General features: G+C 39.1%; 2 pseudogenes; both read left to right on the top strand.

Annotated features, from left to right (window-relative positions):
• Nucleotides 1-1494: 1494 nt before the first annotated feature.
• LOC107145015 lies at nt 1495-8009 on the top strand (annotated as a pseudogene).
• A 3073-nt stretch (nt 8010-11082) lies between these two features.
• Nucleotides 11083-13085, top strand: LOC107145013 (annotated as a pseudogene).
• Nucleotides 13086-21472: the final 8387 nt, after the last annotated feature.

Below are 21472 nucleotides of genomic sequence, written 5' to 3'. Positions count from 1 at the left end.
AGTCCACCCGAGCTTATTAGAGCTTTTCCCCCATTTAAGCCATTTCGTTGGCTCTCTGCTTATTTTGAAGAGTTTTTATATTTCCTGGGTTTTGCTCTTCTTGTTCTGCTGTGCTGGGGATGAAACCCAGGGTCAATCCTCCTTCCCTTCCTCTTTCTTTTTCTTTGTTTTTCCTGTGCTGGGGCTGGAACCCAGGGCCTTGCGTATGATAGCCAGGTGGGCTACCACAGAGCTACATGCCCAACCTGTCTGATGTTTCCTTGTACTCAGGGCAGAAAATGGCCAAAGCAAAGAAGAACTCCAGGATGCCATGTGTATGGAATATTTAATAACAGGAATTTATGGGTACTATTTGTCCAACCTGATAAAGATAAGTTAATATCAACAGATTTCCTGGTGTTTACTCCTTCCTAAGAGTGCCCTGGGCATGACAGGAAGCCACTCTTAACATAGCCCTAGAAGACCATAGCATATGTGTGTGTGCATGTGTGTGTGTGTGTGTGTGTGTGTGTGTGTGTCTTTAGTTTGTAGGCTCAATATATTGCAAAACCAACGCATAACCCAAATACCAGAAGATAAAACAACAGATAGAAATAACGAAGGGATGAATTTCCATTCAGAAGGCATCTTGGCAACCAACTTAAAATGCAAATGCAATATGTGCCCACAGTCTCGTTGGGGCTGAGCATTCAGCAGCAATGAGGTCACTGTGAGCTTCATTATTCTCTAACAGCAGCTCACATCCCTCTCCCCCTTTCTTATTCCACTGGTCACAGAGTCCTTGTTGACCCTGGACATGTGAAACAGGCACCTCCCTTGGGGCCTTTGCACTAGCTTTCTCCTTTCCAGGTACACTCTTCTACAGATGACTCCATGGATCCTTCTGACTCTTCCTGGGTCTCTTTTCCAGTGCCAGCCTCTGCCTGTCTTTCCTGAACACCCAGAAGAGAAGAAGACTTTCTCTCCGTATTCTCCTTCACACCTGCCCTTTGTTCTTCAGAGAACCTGTTAACTTCTGGCACGCCACAGGATTATTTCTTGACATTTGTGTGTACTCTTCCTCCATCATTAGATAAAGGAACATTTGTCTTTTAGCATTGACCAATCACTGCCTAGACCATGCCTAGAACATGATGGCCACTAAATTACATTCCTCCAATACATGGGAAAATTTCAAATCCATAGTATTTGGGGGAAAGGCTGAGAGTAATACAGGTATTCCTGATCAGAGATGACAGAGGGATCCCTGAAGGAAAGGAGAATCACACCAGAACTGAGACATTGGTGTCCTAACTGCATAATAGAAATGACTGCATTCCCATCAGGTTAGCATTGCATGTTGGGTCATATCTCTTTTTCTCTCTCTCTCTCTCTCTCCCCAGTTACATCAAACACATGGGGACAGAAAATGACACAAGAATTTCAGAATTCCTTCTGCTGGGGTTTTCAGAGGACCCAGAACAGCAGCCCCTCATCTTTGGGCTTTTCCTCCCCATGTACCTGGTCACTGTTCTGGGAAACCTGCTCATCATCCTGGCCACCATCTAAGACTCCCACCTGCACACGCCCATGTACTTCTTCCTCTCCAATCTGTCCTTTGTGGACATGTGCTTCACTTCCACCACCATCCCCAAGATGCTGGTGAACATCCAGACACAGAGCAAGGTCATCGGGTTTAAAAGCTGCATCGCTCAAATGCATTTCTTCCTGCTCTTTTCAGTGGTAGACATTTTTTTGCTGACCATATGGCTTATGACTGCTTTGTGGCCATCTGTCACCCTCTGCACTACACAGTTATTATGAAGCCCTGGTTCTGTGTGTGGCTGGTTCTGGTGTCCTGGGTTGTGAGTATGTCACATGCATTGTTGCAAAGCTTAATGATGTTGTGACTATCCTTCTGCACAGATGTGGAAATCCCCCATTTTTTCTGTTAACTTAACCAGGTGGTCCACCGAGCCTGCTCTGACACTTTTCTTAATGATGTGGTGATATACTTTGCAACTGTGCTACTGGCTGGTTGTCCCCTTGCTGGTATCCTTTACTCTTATTCTAAGATAGTGTCCTCCATCCGTGCAATCTCATCAGCTCAGGGCAAATACAAAGCCTTCTCCACCTGTGCATCTCACCTCTCTGTGGTCTCCTTGTTTTATGGCACAAGCCTAGGTGTGTACCTCAGTTCTACTGTGACCCAAAACTCACCCTCTACTGCAACAGCCTCGGTGATGTACATCGTGGTCACCCCCATGCTGAACCCCTTCATCTACAGTCTGAGGAATAAGGACATCAAGAACGCTCTGAGAAGACTCTGTGAAAAGAGAAACTGTGAAAGCATCATTTGTGCTGAGATTGAAGAAGTGCTCATGATCTCAGGGCTCAGAGCCTCAGAGCCAGAAACTGGGGTCCTACCAGAAGGTGGAAGCAGAACTTGCTCCTTCTACTTTACTGTTGGAGTTTTACTTTCTTTGATTTCAGTTTCTCCATATAATCAATTATGTATTTCACTTGTTGCACTTTCTGCCCTCAGTGAGATCCAATCCTCAATGATTTTCTGATTCTTTTTTGTTTGATTCATTTTTGATTCCGTTTTTCTCCTCACACACAATATGGATTCCTTGATGTTCAAGACTAGATTGCATGAATGTTTGCATCTGTGATCTGTAGTACAGTTCTTTTTAAGGTGTTTATATTCTGAATTTTTGTTAAAATTTGCACAGGGGATTGTTGTATAGAGTCTGAACCAGAAAGTACGAATGGGTTAGTTTAAGAAGGGAATTTGAGGTGGGAAAATATTTCAAACTCATTGACTTTGATTTTGATAATTGTATCACCACTAAGGAAATGAAGTCAGCCTGCAGAAATACTCCTGAAGCCCCACATTTACTGTGGCATTATTCACAATAGCCAATATATGGATTAACCTAGCTTCCCATTGATGGATGAATGAAAAAAGAAAATGTGGTATTTATACACAATAGAATATTATTCAGATATAAAGATGAATGAAATCTCGTCATTAGCAGGAACATGGATGGGATTGGACATTGTTATGTGAAATAAACCAGAAGACAAATGCTATACATTCTCTGTCCTATGTGGAAGCTAAAGAAAAGTTATGATGAATATATAATAGTGATTCCTGAAATCTGGGAAGGATGGAAGGGAGGGAGGGATGAATTTATGTGAGGCAATGGCACTCAAACACAGACAGAAGGATTAAGTTCTGATGCCCAACATGGGGAGCACAGAGTGCAATATCTTGTTATATACTTTATGAAGATTAGGAGGGTGGAGTTCAAAGACAACAGATATTAAGAAATGATATGGGCAGGGAAATGTTACTTACCCTGACCCGGTCAGTGCACACTATATGCATGTTTGAAATATCATGCTGGAGCTCATTAAAACACATTAATAAAATGACACTCTGTATCTGCCAGTGCTGTTGAACCACTAGCTTGAATGATTCCATTAACTCCTTTATGAGGAAGCAGGAGCTCATGGTAACTAGGCAACAAGCTCCAGGTCACAGATGAGACGAAGATTCTCAAACCCAAGGCTATAGCAACCAGGCTGCTCTCTTAGCCTGATGGGAAGTTGCCTGAAGACAAACTTCATGATGATAATTATTAAAGCTCAAAGGGAAGCCTTCAAATATAAACTCCTGCTTCTGGATTTCTCCCCAAGAAACAAGTGCTCTATCTCAGAATGTTGCAGTCTTAGGAATAAAGCAAACACCAAAGTAAGGTTTCTGAAGTTTCCCTTGATAGTTTAAGGTGATTTTCTTTGTACATTCATGGAATTGATCACCTTTCACATTTATGAGACACTTGAATTATTTCTTTAAATCACTGATTCACAAACTTTTTAGATAATTTTGTGTTTTTAAAATTCTAATTGAAACAGTTTGCATATGCCTGTTTGCTATTTTGAATTTATTTTAATACCGTTATATTTGAATTAAGTAGCATTGTGTATATTTGAGGTTTACAACATGGTATTATGGGATTTACACAGATAGTAAAATGTTACCAAAGCAAGTCAGTTTTCCTTAATATACAATATATTACATATTGTATCCTAATGCTTTGTATCTTCTTAACAATATTTTCAACATGAACATTTTTTAAAGAGAGAGAGAGAGGAGAGAGAGAGAGAGAGGAGAGAGAGAGAGAATTTTTTAATGTTTATTTTTCAGTTTTCGGTAGACACAACATCTTTTTATTTTATGTGGTACTGAGGATCAAACCCAGCACCCCGCACATGCCAGGCGAGCGCATTACTGCTTGAGCCACATCCCGAGCCCCAACAACATGAACATTTTTTAAAAAATATTTTTAAAAATATCTTAATCATACAAAAGTATGGGATATGGTATTATAATTCGATAATATGTACTGGATATTGATCAAACCAGGATAGTTAACATTCATATTTATTTAAACAAGTTTAAAAATTTGTTTGATTAATTTAATAATTCTACATAGTTATGGGAAATGCTATATGTTTCAATACATGTAAATAGTAAATGTGAATCAAATGATCCCATTTCCATTCTTCTGCTTGTTTGGAAAATTTGAGCTCCTCTTTTCTCATTGTTCACGTCTACAGTGGGTTATTCTCTAGGATGATCACCCTTTCAGGCTGTAGAAAATAGAACTTATTCCTTTTTCTCTCCATGTCTCTGTGCTGGCTCTCTATCCTCCCAGTGAAACGTTTCCCAGCTTCTGGCAATCACTAGCACATATTCTAATTACCTTTTAAAAAACTGCATATGAGAGGCAAGATGTGGAATTTGTCTGTCTGCATGCACCTTATTTCATGAAAAATAATGTCCTGGGAATGTGCATGACTTCAGTGCATTTGAGACCATTGAACATGTTCTCAGTTCTACTCCTATATTTCTTCCATTTCTTGCAAAAGGTGTATCCTCTTGGACTCTGTACTCCAAATTCAATTGATTATGGTTATTCATGTTAACAAATCAAACTTTATTTCAACAAATTATCATCCAAGCACCATTCGTTTCAAAATCCTTCTCTTCTTCATGAATTTGTGATGTTCATAATATAATACTTTTTAATTTGATTGAAGATTTTGTAGTAATTCTGCTTTGTTAAGATGTCTATTAAAATTTAGGCTAATTTTACCATGTTTTGAAAACAATGTTTTGTGGTTCATAATAAAAAGCAAGCCAAAATTTGCCCTTTTACTTCCTCTAACATAAAATAATCTTGCCCAGTTTTTCTCGGTGAAAATAGAGCTAAGTTGTTGCCTTTCCAATTTCTGTCTAATCTTGGCCTTTTCCTCAATACCAGAACATGGATTTTGTTAGAGCTGTCAATACATTCTGTCAAACACTTCAATTATAAGGGCTGCTGTGTGTGTATGATTCTTTCCCTTTATTAACAACTGACATAAATCAGCATAAAAAGAACAGTATTTTGCTACCTTCCAGTTGTTGAGATAGGAAATCCAATGTGTGTTTTGTTTGGGTGCAGGAAGTTCTATCAAGAGCAATTTACACAAGAGAAATAGTATCTAAGTTGAAAAGCAAGAAGTCAAATCACCCATCAGCAGATGACTTAGGGTTTTAAAGTTCATTTTTGTTGGACCCATAATTGCATATCTTTATGGGATACAGTAATAATTTGAAAGGAATATATCAATAATCAAATCAGGGTTATTGGCATTCCCATCTCCTGAAACATGTGTTGTTTCTTTATGTGTGGAACCTGAATGTCTATTGAGCACCTGCTATTTCCAGCCATGTGGTCTCTGCCAATTGTGTCCACAAAAACCCAAAGGATCATCAGAGGCTATAAAAATAACTAAACTCTCACAAATTGTAAAACCAGGAAGAAATGGATAAATTCCTGGACATGTACAACCTGGATATATGCCACCCTCAGATATTGAACCATCATTAGTAGAAAACCTGAACAGACCATTAATGAGTGAAAATGTTGAATCTGTAGTACAAAGTCTCCTGCAGGTGGGGGCCCCCAGTGCTGCACCCCAAGTGTGTCAACATGTATGATCACAATTTCTGACTCCTAGGAATAGGGCATTTCTGGACTCACTTAATGCTCCAAGAGACTTACCTGGTATCATAAGAAGCTTAGAAAATGTGGAGCATATTCTCAATAGCTGATGTGGAATTGATATGGATTTGATATGGAGATGATCTTATTGTACCAGGTAACTTCCTGTGAGCTCTAAAACATAGCTTGCTTCTCATATCAGCTTCATACAGTAGGTGGGATCTTCAGGTACTTGTAAGCTACTATATGCAGATACTCAGGTACCAAATCCAACATTTGACACCTAAGGTCAGATGTGAGGTGGATGGAGGGTTCAGAAAACCTCAATACACCTACATTGGATTTTTACACTGGACCACAGCTGTAATACTCCAAGAGCAGACCATTTACAATGACCCGCAACATCAGTATTAAGTGGGATACAGTTACAAATGCAGAATCTCTGCGCAACCCTGGACCTGTGGAATCAGAATCTGTATCTGTGCAATGTTCCCAAGGGATCCATAGACTCCATTGAGGCTGAAGATGTTCTGGTTTAGAGCAGGGTTTCACAATGTCATACTGCTGATGTTTCTGTAGATAACTCTGTGCTGAGGGCTGGTGCAGCAATACCCCTGGCCTTAATCCATTAGAAGCACCACCCAATTGGGATAAACAGAATTCTCCAGTTATTTCCTAGTGTCCATTAGAGACAAAATTGTCCCTGGGTGAGGTCACCTGCATAGAATAAGCAACATCTTGATGGGGTTCCAAGGAAAGCCATTGCAGTTTACCTTGTGTATAACTTTATTTGATTAATTATCCTTCTGAGATCCACATCTGCAAAATGAAGAATGAGGTCATCACAGTATTGATCACTCAGAATGGGCTTTAATCCTTTGATTTCCATTTTTGTTTTAAGAGATGGCACTTGTCATTTTGCCCAGGCTGGTCCTGAATCCTGGGCACAAGTGGATCCTCCAGCTTCAGCTTCTTAAGTAGCTCAGACAACAGGTGCATGTGTGTGGAGGTTTTCACAAAATGTGAAAAACAAATGAGAATATATGTAAGGTAATAATCTTGGGGCAATATGCATAAAAAGATCTGAATGTATTACTTAAAATTGCTAAAAATTTTCTAAATCAAGGAGTAAATAATGGTTCTTTACATTGTAAGTATATATTGTAAGTATGCATTTTCTAAATGTTTGGGGGGAAGTGTCATGAAACGAAGGAATGTGTAGGGATAGTCTTAAAATCAAAGAGTCATAGTTAACTCTTTTTTTTGAAGAGCAAATAGCAATTTCCTGGCATTATCAGGACTGTGTCCCCAATGCATACAGGGCTCTGGGGACCCAAGTGGCCTCATTAAAGCAGGTTCCTCAGCGTCAGGCTTGGAAGAAAACTTTAAATCAGGGCTGGGATTGAGGTGTTAGGAGGTTAGAGCTCTGGAAGGCAGAAAAGTTAATGGAGAAGAAGTAAAAAATAATGGATTCCCCTGGATTTTCACCTGGTCTCTTGGGAACAGAGAATCTGCAGGGGAGAGAAATCTTTTTTTGTGTAGAATCAAGTCCCACAGAGGAATGAGGTGCCCCAGGGTTGGAGTTGCAAGAGAAAAGTCTAATGAAGTCTCAGGAGCTGTGTATATCTCCTCTGCTGCGCTCTCTCAGAATACTTGACCTTGGGCAGGGCAGGATGTGATCGTTCTTTCTGAGGTCTAAAGTCTGGCTCCGAGACCAATGCTTGACTCATTCCTCCTGTCTTGTCTGGGTCTCCAATCTTCATCTGCAACTGTTCAGAGAGGAATCCGGATTTCCACACAGAGCCCTTCTGCTCAGAGTGTTCATCTGGGTCAGTACGAGATGCAGCCAGTCTGGCAGGAGAGGTTCAGAGAATGGATGCCGAGGGTGCTCATCTGAGGTCCTCTGAGCCAAACCTGACTCACCCTGAACCGAGACAGGGCAGTCGTCAGGGCTGTTTGCCCACTTGATTTATTGAGTTAATTAATGTATATATTTATGATGCTAATAGGGAAGTGTCAGTTGAACTCAGTATTGCAGGGTCATCACTGGCAATAAAAGTAATCAAAGCACAATTTGAAGAGGGCATGGGAGGGGTACTGTCATTTCAGTAAAAGTAGATACTTTTTTTTTTCCCTAGGATCTTCGCAATTAAGGGGGATAGAGAAATGGGGCCTTTGCTACGGATGGAAACATTTAAATGACGGCATTTCAATTTTATTTCTAAGATGGAGCATATATGAGTATACCTTCATATATGAGTATACTGATAAGATTAGACCAAGGGATGACTTGCGAATCTTACCTGGCAACAACAGTCATGTGTCAATCATATTGCAGTATCTTCTTTCATGTTCACATTTAAAAAGTTATTTTGTAGGAGAAAGGGACCACACTCACTAGTTTTGATTGCAAGTATTTCCCAAAGCATTATGTTAAATATATCTTGAATTTGTTAGTTTTTTTTTTCTGTATTTGAAAATTTCTGTGGGAACACTTTGTTTGGTGTGGAAGGTACAAAAAGGTTTCATTCCTGTTTTCTTTTTTTAATTGCACTCATTCAAACTTAAGGATAGGAGTTTTCACCAACTTAGGGTTTGCCCCTTTGTTCCACAATGTAGTAAAATTGTACTTGGAGGGAATGTGTGAAAGTTTACAGATTCTTTGTTGTCACACACTTGCTCAACTCCTGCACTTTTCCTACCAATGAATAATCAGCCCTCTCCACACATCATGTACCCTGCTTGTGTTTAGGGCAGCCTGCTTCTCTATTGTGCATCTGCCTTGCTGCCTTGTTCAGTGGTACCTTAAGGAAGTTTCTTCCATCAAGTGCAATGCAATTTATTTAATAGACTGTGTACAATGTCATGGTATACTGCAACATTTATTCTTTCGATGACCTTTGGTATTTTTCCTCATTAAATTGATATGATCTATCCTGATTTATACAAAGATATTTGGAGATTGTTTATTTAAAACTGTGGCTCTCAATAAGATATTCTTCGCCCCCCAGGGGACATTGAGAACTAGCTGGAGATGATTTTGACTGTCACTGAGAAGGGTGAGTGGACCAGAATGTTCTGTTAAACATCCTACAGGGCACAGGACGGACATGACCACCATTGATGATCTCACCCAGAATGTCCATATTCCCTTAACTTAGAAAATTTGAGTTGAAAATTATCTGAATTTTTCATACTTATAGTCGTCTGTAGATATTGTCCCAAATTAATGTAACACTTCCATTTCTGCTCCTGTGTAAAGCTTGGACCCCATAATGTGACAGGTTAAAATTTCCCCACATAGATAGGTTTGAAAAAGGTTTACTACTACTACTTCCTTCAATTACTAGTAAGTTTGAACAAATATTCTTAATCCAAATCACCATTTCAATTTTTCTGTTATCAATCTGTGCCTGCTTTTCAGCACTTATCAGCATTTCAGGTATTTTTATAGGTTATTTTATTCAATTCATTTTTGAAGAATACTTTTTGTCCACAAAAAGTTTTAAATTGCATTTCAATATATTTTTTCATGTCTGAGTTTCTTGCCTATTCAAATTGATTTTGCCCATCTATGAGCTTTTCATGATGGTTTCTTGTTGTTCCAAGAAAACATATTATTTATTTTCTTACTCAATCTTTCTCTGATTTTTTAAAACGAAGGCATGACATTGGGACGACCCTCATTCTCCTCTGTGTAGGCAGTCATTTATGTCAGCTTTTATGGGACTACTGAACCTTTTCCAGCTCAAGTGAAATACAATCTTTTCAAGTATACTGAGACATAATTTCTGACTCACTCAACAAATAATAACATTTGTATGTTCTAGAACATTCTAGTAACATTATTTTATTTTATTTCTAAATACTTACCATTTTAATTAGGAGTCCACATTGATATCATTAAAGAATTCCTATGTTATATCTGTTTCAGTTCATGGTCAATACTTCATTCAATTTTTGTTTAATAGAGTTTTTTTTAAACCGTTCTATTTAACCTGGTTCTGTTCCGTGCCATTCTTTTTGTTTTAATACTTTCCTTTCCTTTAAATGTGTTTTTACACAATGCATACTGGTTCATATACTTCTCTAAGAATACAATGCTGAATAAATAACGTGAAATCTACTGCTCATTTGTAACCTGCAATATAATGGCAAACAGATCATAATCAAATAAATTTGGTCATGACACAATGTCCCCAGGGACGTGTTATGCAGAGTGTTATTCAATGTGAAAGGACATGACTGTCTTGGGGTGTGCAGAATTTTGTAGAGACCTTTACTTACTTGTCGGGTTCATATGGACATAGTTATGGATGCCTATAACATAAATTGCTCCATCATAATCCCTGGTACTACCTCCTCCCTCCCATCCTTCCTTCCCCTCATCCTCTGTTGATTTTTCTTTTATTATTTTTTAAAAATTATTGTATTATAGTGATGTACGAAAGTGGAAATCATTGTGACATATTGACACATACACATAGCATATTTGGGTCAAAAATTTTCAGCAGTTCCTCCTTTTATTGATCCTTCCTCTCCCTGCTCTGATGCTCTTCCTTTTTGCCATTGCTCTACCCTCTATTTTCCTGGGTTTTCCCCCTTTTAAAACATTCCTCTCTCTCTCTAGCTTTCATATGAGAGACAACATCCGGCCCTGGACATCTGAGCCTGCCTATTTCACTTAGCGTCATGCTCTCCAATTACACCCATTGGCTAACAAATGGCATGATTTCATCATTCTTTAAAGAATTTCTTCATACAATTTTGGAATACATGACTCCTTGAAGAAAGGTGGAGATCTGAAAGGAATTTCTAATCAGAGATGCAGGGTGATGCATTAAAGGTGATCAGATTCATAAATGAAATATAAAGGTAATTTCTGAACAGTGAAATAGAAATGATAGAAATTCTAAAAAGATTAGTAATGCCTCTCTCTCTCTCTCTCTCTCTCTCTCTCTCTCTCTCTTTATCTCTATCTCTACCTCTATCTCTATCTCTCTCTCTTTTCCCACGTCCCTGTGATAGTCACATCAACCACATGGAACCGAGGAATGACACACAAATTTCAGAATTCCTTCTTCTGGGATTTTCAGAGGACCCAAATATGTTGCCCCTCATCTTTGGGCTTTTCCTGTCCATGTACCTGGTCACTGTGCTGGGGAACCTGCTCATTATCCTGGCCACCATCTCAGACTCCCACCTGCACACGCCCATGTACTTCTTCCTCTCCAACCTGTCCTTTGTGGACATCTGCTTCACCTCCACCACCATCCCCAAGATGCTGGTGAACATCCAGGCACAGAGCAAGGCCATTACCTACACGGGTTGCATCACCCAAATGTATTTTTTCCTACTCTTTGCAGGGTTGGACATCATTCTGCTGACCATAATGGCCTATGACTGGTATGTGGCCATCTGTCACCCCCTGCACTACACAGTCATCATGAACCCCAGGTTCTGCGTGCTGATGGTTCTGGTATCCTGTATCATCAGTGGCCTGCATTCCTTGTTACACAGCTTGATGATGCTGTGGCTGAACTTCTGCACAGACCTGGACATCTCTCACTTTTTCTGTGAACTTAACCAGGTGGTCCACCATGCTTGCTCTGACACTTTTCTTAATGACATAGTGATGTATTTTTCAGCTGTGCTGCTGGCTGTTGGTCCCCTTACTGGCATCCTTTACTCCTATTCCAAGATCGTCTCCTCCATCCGTGAAATCTCATCAGCTCAGGGCAAGTACAAAGCCTTCTCCACCTGTGCATCTCACCTCTCTGTGGTCTCCTTATTTTACAGCACAAGCCTAGGTGTGTACCTCAGTTCTTCTGTGACACAAAACTCACACTCAGGTACTATAGCTTCAGTGATGTACAGTGTGGTCACCCCCATGCTGAACCCCTACATCTACAGCCTGAGGAATAAGGACATCAAGAGTGCTCTAAAAATCGTCTTTTGGAGGGAAACTATAAAAGGGTCATTGAATCAATTCCCATGATTTCAGAACTCAAAGACTCAGACCCAGGAACTGTGACTACTTTGACCAGATTGTTGGAGTTGAACTTGCTCCTTTTGTGTATTTCTTTAAATTGTTATTTCTTTGACTGCAACTTCTGTATACAATTTAAGAAATATTCTTCACCAAGCTTTGGGCTCTCACTGATAATCCGATATATTTTTCTCATCATTTTTCTTCTTCTCAAGTTTTCATACTTGGAATCATACGTATTTGGAAATTTCATTTTATGCAAAGGTTGTTATGGTTTAGGTAGTAGGTGTCCCCCAAAAGCTCAGGTGTGAGACCATGCAAGGAAGTTTAGAAGTCAAATAATTGGGCTATAAGATTCTTTACCTAGTCAGTGCATTAACTCACCTGAATGGGTTAATGGATGATAGCTGTAGGCAAGTAGGGGTGTGGCTGGAGTAGGCGGGTCCATGGGGGGGTGTCTCTTTGATGTATATATATATATTTTTTTCCCATGTCTGCAGTCTCTCTCTCTCTCTCTCTCTCTCTCTCTCTCTCTCTCTCTCTCCTTCCTGGTGCCAATGTCCTGAGCTGCTTTCCTCTGACACACCCTTCTGCCATGATGGGACTTGAGGAATGGAGTCAGCTGTCTATAGGATGAAATCTCTGAAACAGTGAGCACCAAATGAACTTTTCCTCCTCTAAAATTTTTCTTGTGAGGTCTTTTGGTCACTGAAAAAAAACTGACTAAAACAGATAAACCCATATTTCTAAAAATAATATTTCCACCAATGACATATATATCATACCAAGTAATTCTTTGGTGGTTGTTGTAATTTTAGATATGAGTTTTATTACTCCTATGGAGAATACTGCTTTGGGTAACTTAGGATGTCTAGGCAATCCTGTAGTAAATGTGGTGAACTTTCTTTTGAATTTCTCTAGTTTTCTACTCTATCAGATACATAGACTTTAGTATCCCAGCACACTTTGTAAATGTCTCAGGTTTTATTCTCATGGGGCCTGTGTTCCTTTTTCCGCTTATTTTCCACAGTGTTATCATCACTCATAAAAAGTAATTATCAAAGATACGTCTACACCTGGAGTCTATGTCGAAAGAGAAATTTTTTTCAGGTCTTTAAAATAGTCTTTAATTTTAAAGTTTAGTGTGTGGATTACAAGAAACAGCAAAACGAAAAAGCAAAGAACAAAGTCACCCAATCACAAGCAGGTTGGCGGCTTCTAGGTCTTGCACCTACACACACAGCATCCCAAGTGGTGTGACTGAGATCCCAGTGTGTGTCATGCTTTTTCTACACATCTAGAATATTCACCAGTTCAAAATCCGAAAGCTGCCTGTGTATTTCCAGTTGGAGATAACCTGAAAGATGATGAAGTGAACTTCAAATCATGCATGGTATTATCATGTAAAATATTTTGTTTTCATGCTGTATATTAACTCATTTAATGTATGCACGTTTGGTGTTCATGAGGAAGGTGGTTATTCATTGGAGTTAAGGACCGGGGACATATTTCATGTTTAAATGTGGAATTATTTCAAGCATAGTGTTTCTGCTTGAAAACTTCCAGTGTTGCCCACAAATATGACTCCTCCCATTGTGCTAAATTAAATACTCTTCTTTTCCAAATTTTGTCACAGCTATTAAAGGAGCAGTGAATGGACAGTGTCAATATCACCAATCACAGGTCTTTCTTATGCTTGGACTTCCATCTTCCCAATCACAGAATGACTTGCAGTTGTGCTCGATTCCTGCCTGGTCCCATGATTCAGGATCCTAGGTCCTCGTCCACTCATCTCCACATCCTTTCAACCTCCTCTGGTTGCCATGAAAGGAACTTCAGTCTAGCCGCTTTTTACAATTCTCCAAAGTGAATTTGGAAAGTGGAGCAATTATGAATACTGTTTTTAAACATCCGAAGAAATGCTAAAAATAAGAAGCAGCAGAATATTATAACTGACATGTGTTCTATGCTATATATCCTCCCAGGGGCTATTGCTGCACATCCACCCATCCTGAAACCAGAGAGTTACTTCCAATGCCATGTGAGGAGATGGAAGGGTATGAGGAGGCAGAGGCATCCTGAGCCCTCCTGGCCTCCTGAGCCTAATCAGCTGAGTCTCTGCATTGTGATTCTGAGGCCCAGCCACAATGTTGTATCACAATGTCATACTCTTATGTCTCAAACCCACTTATGGCCATATTGTGCCATTGATCTATGGGTTAGTTTTCTTGTTAATGAGTATGATCCAGACAAGGAATGCTGGCAACGTTGCAACAGTAATTTTTGAGCTACACATTTCATAGTGTCTTTTTTACACCAGATATGCATGTATCATTTCCCCCACATCCTCACCAACATTTACTGTTGCTTGAATTCTTGATAATTGCCATTCTCACTGGAATGAGATGCAATGTTGATATAGTTTTGATTTTTCACTAGAATTTTCACTTTTATACCCTTGATCCTGAAGTGAGTGGGGTCTTTCTGAGATGCTTTCAAGGTATTTTTCCTATTGTCTCTGTGCAAAATACTTAGCTTCACTCTAGCGACAGTAACCTCTTCAACAACCACATCTTCCTTGTCCCCAACATCACACACACACACATTTCTGGCTAAACTGAAAGTTTTCCAGTTCTTGCCTCTCTGATTTTTACTTCTGAATCTCACAGTAAATGTGGCTAAAGGTGGCCAACAATACCCCTGCCATTACCTGAATGCTGTGCTGCCTTAAAATTTTCTCTGCCAGATTATTTAGTCCATAACTTTTAAATTTAGCCTCCCACAAAGTCTCTGAACATGGGGAAAATGTTGACAAATTCTTTTCCAGAATGTAATATAAGTGGCTTCTAGTCCAATTGCCAATAGAGTCCTCATTCCCCTTTGAAACCTCTGGAGCACCGTTCTTACTATCTGTATTCTTATCTGCATTCTGGTCCCTGAGCTCCCACCAGATCACTCTTTAAGCTCCACTTATAACATTCTAAGACTTCTCTATTTGTATTTCCAAACTTGTTCAAATTTCTCCTGCAAATAATTTCCAATGTCTTCTGAACCATGTGGTAAGATTAGTCACAATAATGACCCAACTTCTTCATAACAGTTTCTATATTAGTCAGCTTTTCTCTGCTGTGACCAAAATAAGAGACAAGAACACCTTAGAGGAGAAGAAAGTTCATTTAGCACCATGGTTTCTGAGGTTCAGTCCACGGTCATTCAACTCCATTATTCTAGGCCCAAGGTGACATAGAACATCATAGCAGGAAGTAATGGTGGAGGAAGCTGCTCACCTCATGGTAACCAGGAAGTAGAGAGAGGGTGGGAGGATCCAGGGGCACAATGCCTAATCCCCAAGGGCACACCCCCGGGCACACACTTCCTCCAGCCCTGCCACACCTGCCTGCAGTTGCCACCCAGAGAGCAATTCTTTAAAATTATTAATCCACAAAATGGATCAATCCATTGAATAGGTTACAGATCCCACTCTAATCATTTCACCTCTGAACATTAATACTGGAACTTTGGGGGAACATTTCAAAATCAAACCATAACAGGAACAGAGTCATGATGAACTCTTGCTTACCAGAGGGTAGGAAGGTATTGGGAGAGAGATGGAAAAGCACAAAGTTTCAATCAGACTGGAGGAATAAGTTTTAGTGACATACTTCCCTGCAGGGTGACCACAGTTTATAACAATTTGTTTAATATTTTAAAATTCCTGAAATAAGCTTGTAACATGAGGTCAGTCTCAGTGCCCATCAACAGATGAGTGGATAAAGAGAATATGGTATATCAACACTAGGGAGTATTTTTGAGACATGCAGGAAATCCTGCCATTTGCAGCAGAATGAATAGAATTGGAGAATTGTCAGAAACAGAAAGACAGGTAATGCATCTGCCCTTTCATATGTGGAAACTAGAAAAATGAAGATGACCTATAAGTAGAAGAGGAATTTCCAGGCACTTGGGAAGAGGGCTGGGGGAGGGTGGGAGAGGGTAGAAGAATGGATGGACATGGTCAATGTACAATGTGTGCATGGGTGGAAATATCACAGTGAATCCCATTAAATTATACAATTAATACATGTTCATAATAATACTTAATAAAATAAAATAGACATTTCATGTTCTCACCACATAAAATGATACACTGGTGAGGTAATAGAATTATTAACTAGATTGAGTCTTTGTATAATGTATACATAGATCAAGATGTCATGTTGTAAGCCCTAAACACACATAATTTTTTCAATTAAAAATTAATTTTATTTTTTTAAAATGATAATAAACAAAATTTGACAGAACAATAATATTAACTGAAACAAGATAGAAAACATCAATAAATTACAAGTTAGTAATTAAATTGACAGCGACTGATAAAAAATATAATACAGGATTTTTCTAGAATGTTGGAAACTTGCCAGATACTCATTATTTGTTGAATGAATCAGAAGTCTCCATATGTCTAGAAATTTAATAGTTGATAATGTTGTGTTTTAATTTAGTTGGGGAAATGTTACAAGCTGAGTAACCCTTATCCTAAATATGTGAAACCAAAAGTGTTGCAGGTTTGGGATTTTTTTCTGATTTTGGAATATCTGCACATGCATAATGAGTTACCTTGGGAATGGGCACAAGCCTAAACATGAAATTGATGTGTGTTCTGTACCTTCAGGCTGTGCACCAATGCTTCACCCTTGTCCAGAGGTACACATGCTTTCAAAATTAAGAATTGGACTTTTTAAAAACCAATTTTAATGTTTGCTGTCTTGTTCATTTATTATTCTAAATGTATTTGGTGGAAAGTGTGAAAATCGACTAATTTGGTTTCACCCAATACATCATCTTGTTACATCCTGTTTCTTTTATTACTTCTTATTCAACAGCATCTTAGAAAGTCTCTCCTATCAAGTAGTGCAAACACTAATTATTTAACTGACCACAAAATATTTTATGGTATGGCTTAACATTTACACTTCCGACTGTCTATGACATTGTTCTTCATTAAACCGATATAATACAATCTATCTACCATAATGTCTACAGAAGTATTTGGGCATTGGTTATTTAAAACCATGGTTGTAGACAAGGTTTATTTAGGACCCCTTGGGGACACTGGGAAATGGCTAGAGATTGCCTTGACTGAAACACCAGGAGGGGTGACCTGCTAATATCGCACCAGGCAGAGGACAGCACAGCAAGGAGGCCTGGGAAGTCAATGTCCCTTGGCTGAGAAAGCAGAGTTAGGATCACTTGCACTTTTAGTATTGACAGCTGCATTTAGATCTTTCTCCCAGGCTCATGACTCTTCCCATTTCCGGAAAAATCAGAGCATCCCTTTTCCCACCTCTTTAAAACTTCCAACCCCATTGATTTAATAGCTATTCATGTTTTTCCCATGTAAAATTTTCAGTAAATATTTATATGTCCAATCACCATTTCAATCTATTTTTATTACAGTTCATTATCTACAGTTAACATTTCAAATGAGCATACAGATTATTGTTTCTTAACTGGTTTTCATATATTTTGGCAGTAAAAACTTTAATATTTTATTTAGTGAAATATGTGTCTCGCTTCTTACTTCTGATTTTCTTGTCTTAATTAAGATAAATTTCCCACTCACAGATTTTGTATATAGTCTTCCTGGATGTTTATCTGAAATGTATTAATTACGTTTACACCAAGTTCTTTTAACTCCTCTGACCTTTTGGTAACATATGATATGTGAGCTAGGGGGCCACCTTTATTTTACTCCAGATACACAGTGTTATGGCTTAGATACTTGTTTTCCAAAAGCTCATTTTTGAGAAAATGCAAGAAAGTTTAGAAGCGAAATGATTGGGGTTATAAGATCCTCAAGCCAGTCCGTGAATTAATCCCCTGATAGGGATTAACTGAGTGGTGACTGTAGGCAGGTGGAGTGTGGCTGGAGGAGGTGGGTCCCTGGGGGCATGCCTTTGGGGTTTATATTGTATTTATATTATATTGAGTGGAGCTCTGTGCTTCCTGATTGTCATGCCCTGACCTGCTTTCCTCCACCACGGTGTTCTCCCTCACCCCGAGCCCCAAGGAGTGGAGTCAGCCATCTAATGGACTGAGACCTCTGAAGCTGTGAGTCACCAAATCAACATTTCCTCCTTAAAATTATTCTTGTTGGGTCCTTTGATCTCAGCAGTGAAAAAGCTGACTAAAGCACACAGCCACTTACACCAGCTTTTATTTAACTTTTTAAGCTTTACCAAATATAATTTTGCCATTTAACAAATTTCCATATATGCTGAGACATAATTCCTAATTCAGCAAATAATTATAGGAAATCTATATATGTATGTGTGTATATGTGTGTATACACATATCAAATTATGTACCAATTTAATTATGAACCCATGTTGATATAATTAAATTGCTAAAATTTCTTTCTTCCTTTATGTTTAATTCTTTTTAAAATGTTGTTTGTTATGGTTATTTTGAAACCAAGGTATTCAACCTGGTTCTATTGCCTTGCAATTATTTTTATTTCAAAACTTCTTCAAAATGAACCCTATTATGATATATAACTATAATATACTAACAAAAACATTTAAAAAAACTTCTCCCATGCTGTAAACTTTCTAAATAATGCACATGTATTCACATATCATTGTGGAAACATAAAGGTGAAAATAACAGATGAAAATCCCTGCTCATTTGTCCCTTGCATTAAAATGGCACAGAGTATAGCCAAATAAATGTGTGTGGCATCGTGTCCTCAGATATATACCATATGGAGAGTGTCATGTGTGTGAAAGGTTGTACTCATCACAGGAGCACAATTTTGTAGAGTAGGGGGGGCCTTCAAATGTTGGACTAAGTCCAGAACAGGACCAGGGTGAGCCCATCTGGTGCGTCAGAGAGCTGAACAGTGGTTGCCAGAGGCTGGGAAGACATGGTGTAGAGAGAGGAGGGCCCATGGGTACAGCCTGGAGCAGTAACTTCCCATGTCGTGGTAACTGTGGTGGACAATACTTGTGGGTTTCAAAGCAGCTGGTGGAGAGGCTTTGTGAATGTCCCCACATGAAGAAACCATGAAGGTTCAAGGTGCTGTATACACACATGACTCTGACCTGATGGTTACACAGTGTGGATGTATATTGACATGTCACATTGTACCCCAAATATCAACAAACATGATGCATCAGTGGTAAATTTTAGAACTATTATAAAGAAAGTCTAAGACCCAAGAAAAGAGCTATCTGAGGAAAGACGGAGGCCCTCCTCACCTGCCATCCAGTCCTGTGAAGACCAGTGGGGAAACCAATGGGGGTGAGCACATGAAAGGCCATTCTGTCTCACAAAACAGGACAAAGAGCATTTGTGGTTCTTGGTGTATTTCCTTTGGTGAGTTGTTGATTTACTCTCTAGGTAACAGTTTCTTCTATTTAGATGTTTGACGTATGTGCTTTTCAACACTCTGATGTTATCCTCACTCTGTTCTCTTGGCTAATGTGGTTTTGACCTCAAGGACATCAAGGAGATAGAATGGGACCTGGAATGCCACCAGACAAATGGAAACTGTTCCTTCCTTAACGTCTCCTGGGGACCTCCTTGTGCTTATTAGAACTTCTTCCTCCAGGTCCATTTGCCAACCCCCTGTTTTTGAGAATATTTTTTGATTGTTTATTTTAACACAGGTCAGATAATGGCTATAGCAAAAGGGAACTCCTATGTAACCTGTGATTGAAAACTGACAGCTTAGCATTTCTGACAAGCAATTCTACATTCATTCAGGCAAGTTAATTTGATATCAGTAGCTGGAATCCATTTCTTTCCTATGGTGTGGCTGGGAGTGAGAAGAGCCTTGTGTTATCACATCGTGCTGTGTGTACAGGGCTGTGTGTGTTGGGTGGGTGTGTGTACCTTTAGGGAGGAGAGCAGGTTTCAGAGGAGAGGTACCTGGGCATAGTATACAGACTCTCGCCAAGGTGAGATGGTTCTACCTGTTATTCCTTGACTTTTCAACGGTGTAAAGCAATGTGCATTCTGAAGAAACTGTACATTGAATTTTGAACTTAGATTCTTTTCCAGGCTGGTGTTATGCTGTATGATACCCTCATGATGCTGAGAACAGACAGCATGTGCCCTGCCAGTTCAACATTGCAAGGGCTTGCAAGGGCTCAGAACTGCACTGAGGCTACAGTTACTGTGTTGCCCAGCTGGGATGCCCAGTAGGTTACAGACAGTCAAGGCATTTTCAATTTACAGTATTTTCCACTTGTTCTAGGTTAATTAGGCCATAATATAAGTTATAAAAATAATAAATTAGGGAAGATCTTTTGTATTCCTAATGGGGATTCATCATCCAGAGCCCAGAACTCAAGACAATAGATCGAAGTAAAAAGAGAATCCATTTCAATTCAAGGAAAGTTGTTCAGACAACTTAAATAAGTGCAAATGCAAAAAAAAAAAAAAATGGGCCAAGGCAGTCCTTTGGTCCTGATGGTTTGGTGGCAGCAGGAGACCCCTTCTTCTATACCTTTTATATACTTTTAATGGAAACATAACATTGGCACATATTTCAGGACTCAGTAGGATAACTTGACATGTGTCCAATGTGTAGGGATGAACTGAGTGGGACTGTCACTTCCACCTCTGTGAGTATTTGTCATTACTGTTTATTTGGGATACTTTGGAGCCTTCTTTTTTAGCTTTTTTGAAAGACAGGTTGGTTAGTGTATAATTACACTACTATGTTATAAAACAGCAGAACACATTGTCTTTTCTAACTGTGTTTAGGTACTGTAATCCAATCTTTCTCTCTTCTGTGCCCTACTCTTCCCAGCTGCATTGGCCATTAGTCCACCCTTGTCTTCCATGAGATCCCTTATCTTTAGCTTCCACACATTGGTGAGGACAGGCAGTGTGTGTCTTTCTGGGCCTGGCATATTTCACTTACTTAATGTCTTCCAGTTCTATCATGATCCTGGAAGTGACAAGGTTTCATTCTTTTTAAGGCTGAACTTAAAACACTTGTCTGATTGTACACATTCTCTTCATCCATGAATGGGCACTTGGCCTGATTCTGTATCTTAACGATTATGAACAGTTCCACAATAAACGTGGGATGCAGAGATCTATTCACTCTCCGATTTTGCTTCCTGTGGATATGTACCTAGCAACCTTCAACACTTTGGAAAATCAACTCTTAACAGTCTCCTACCTCTTACCAAACAAATTAAAATTTTGTCATATATCATCTCATTTAATTCTTACAAGAGCTTTACAAACTGGTTACTATGATCACCACATTTTTATAACTTAAAAAATTGAGACTCAGAACATTTATCAATTATTGTGTATAGAAACACAAAACTGATTAGTATGTTGGAATTTGGGGGGCCCAGAGGGTTACTCTCAGGATTACTCTCCATTTGCTACACTGTAATCATAAGGGCTACACTTACTG

Source organism: Marmota marmota, unplaced genomic scaffold (assembly GCF_001458135.2).
Source record: "Marmota marmota marmota unplaced genomic scaffold, marMar, whole genome shotgun sequence".
NCBI classification, from domain to species: domain Eukaryota; kingdom Metazoa; phylum Chordata; class Mammalia; order Rodentia; family Sciuridae; genus Marmota; species Marmota marmota.
The sequence above is the reverse complement of the archived record's forward strand: the minus strand, read 5'-3'. Positions and strand labels throughout refer to the sequence as shown.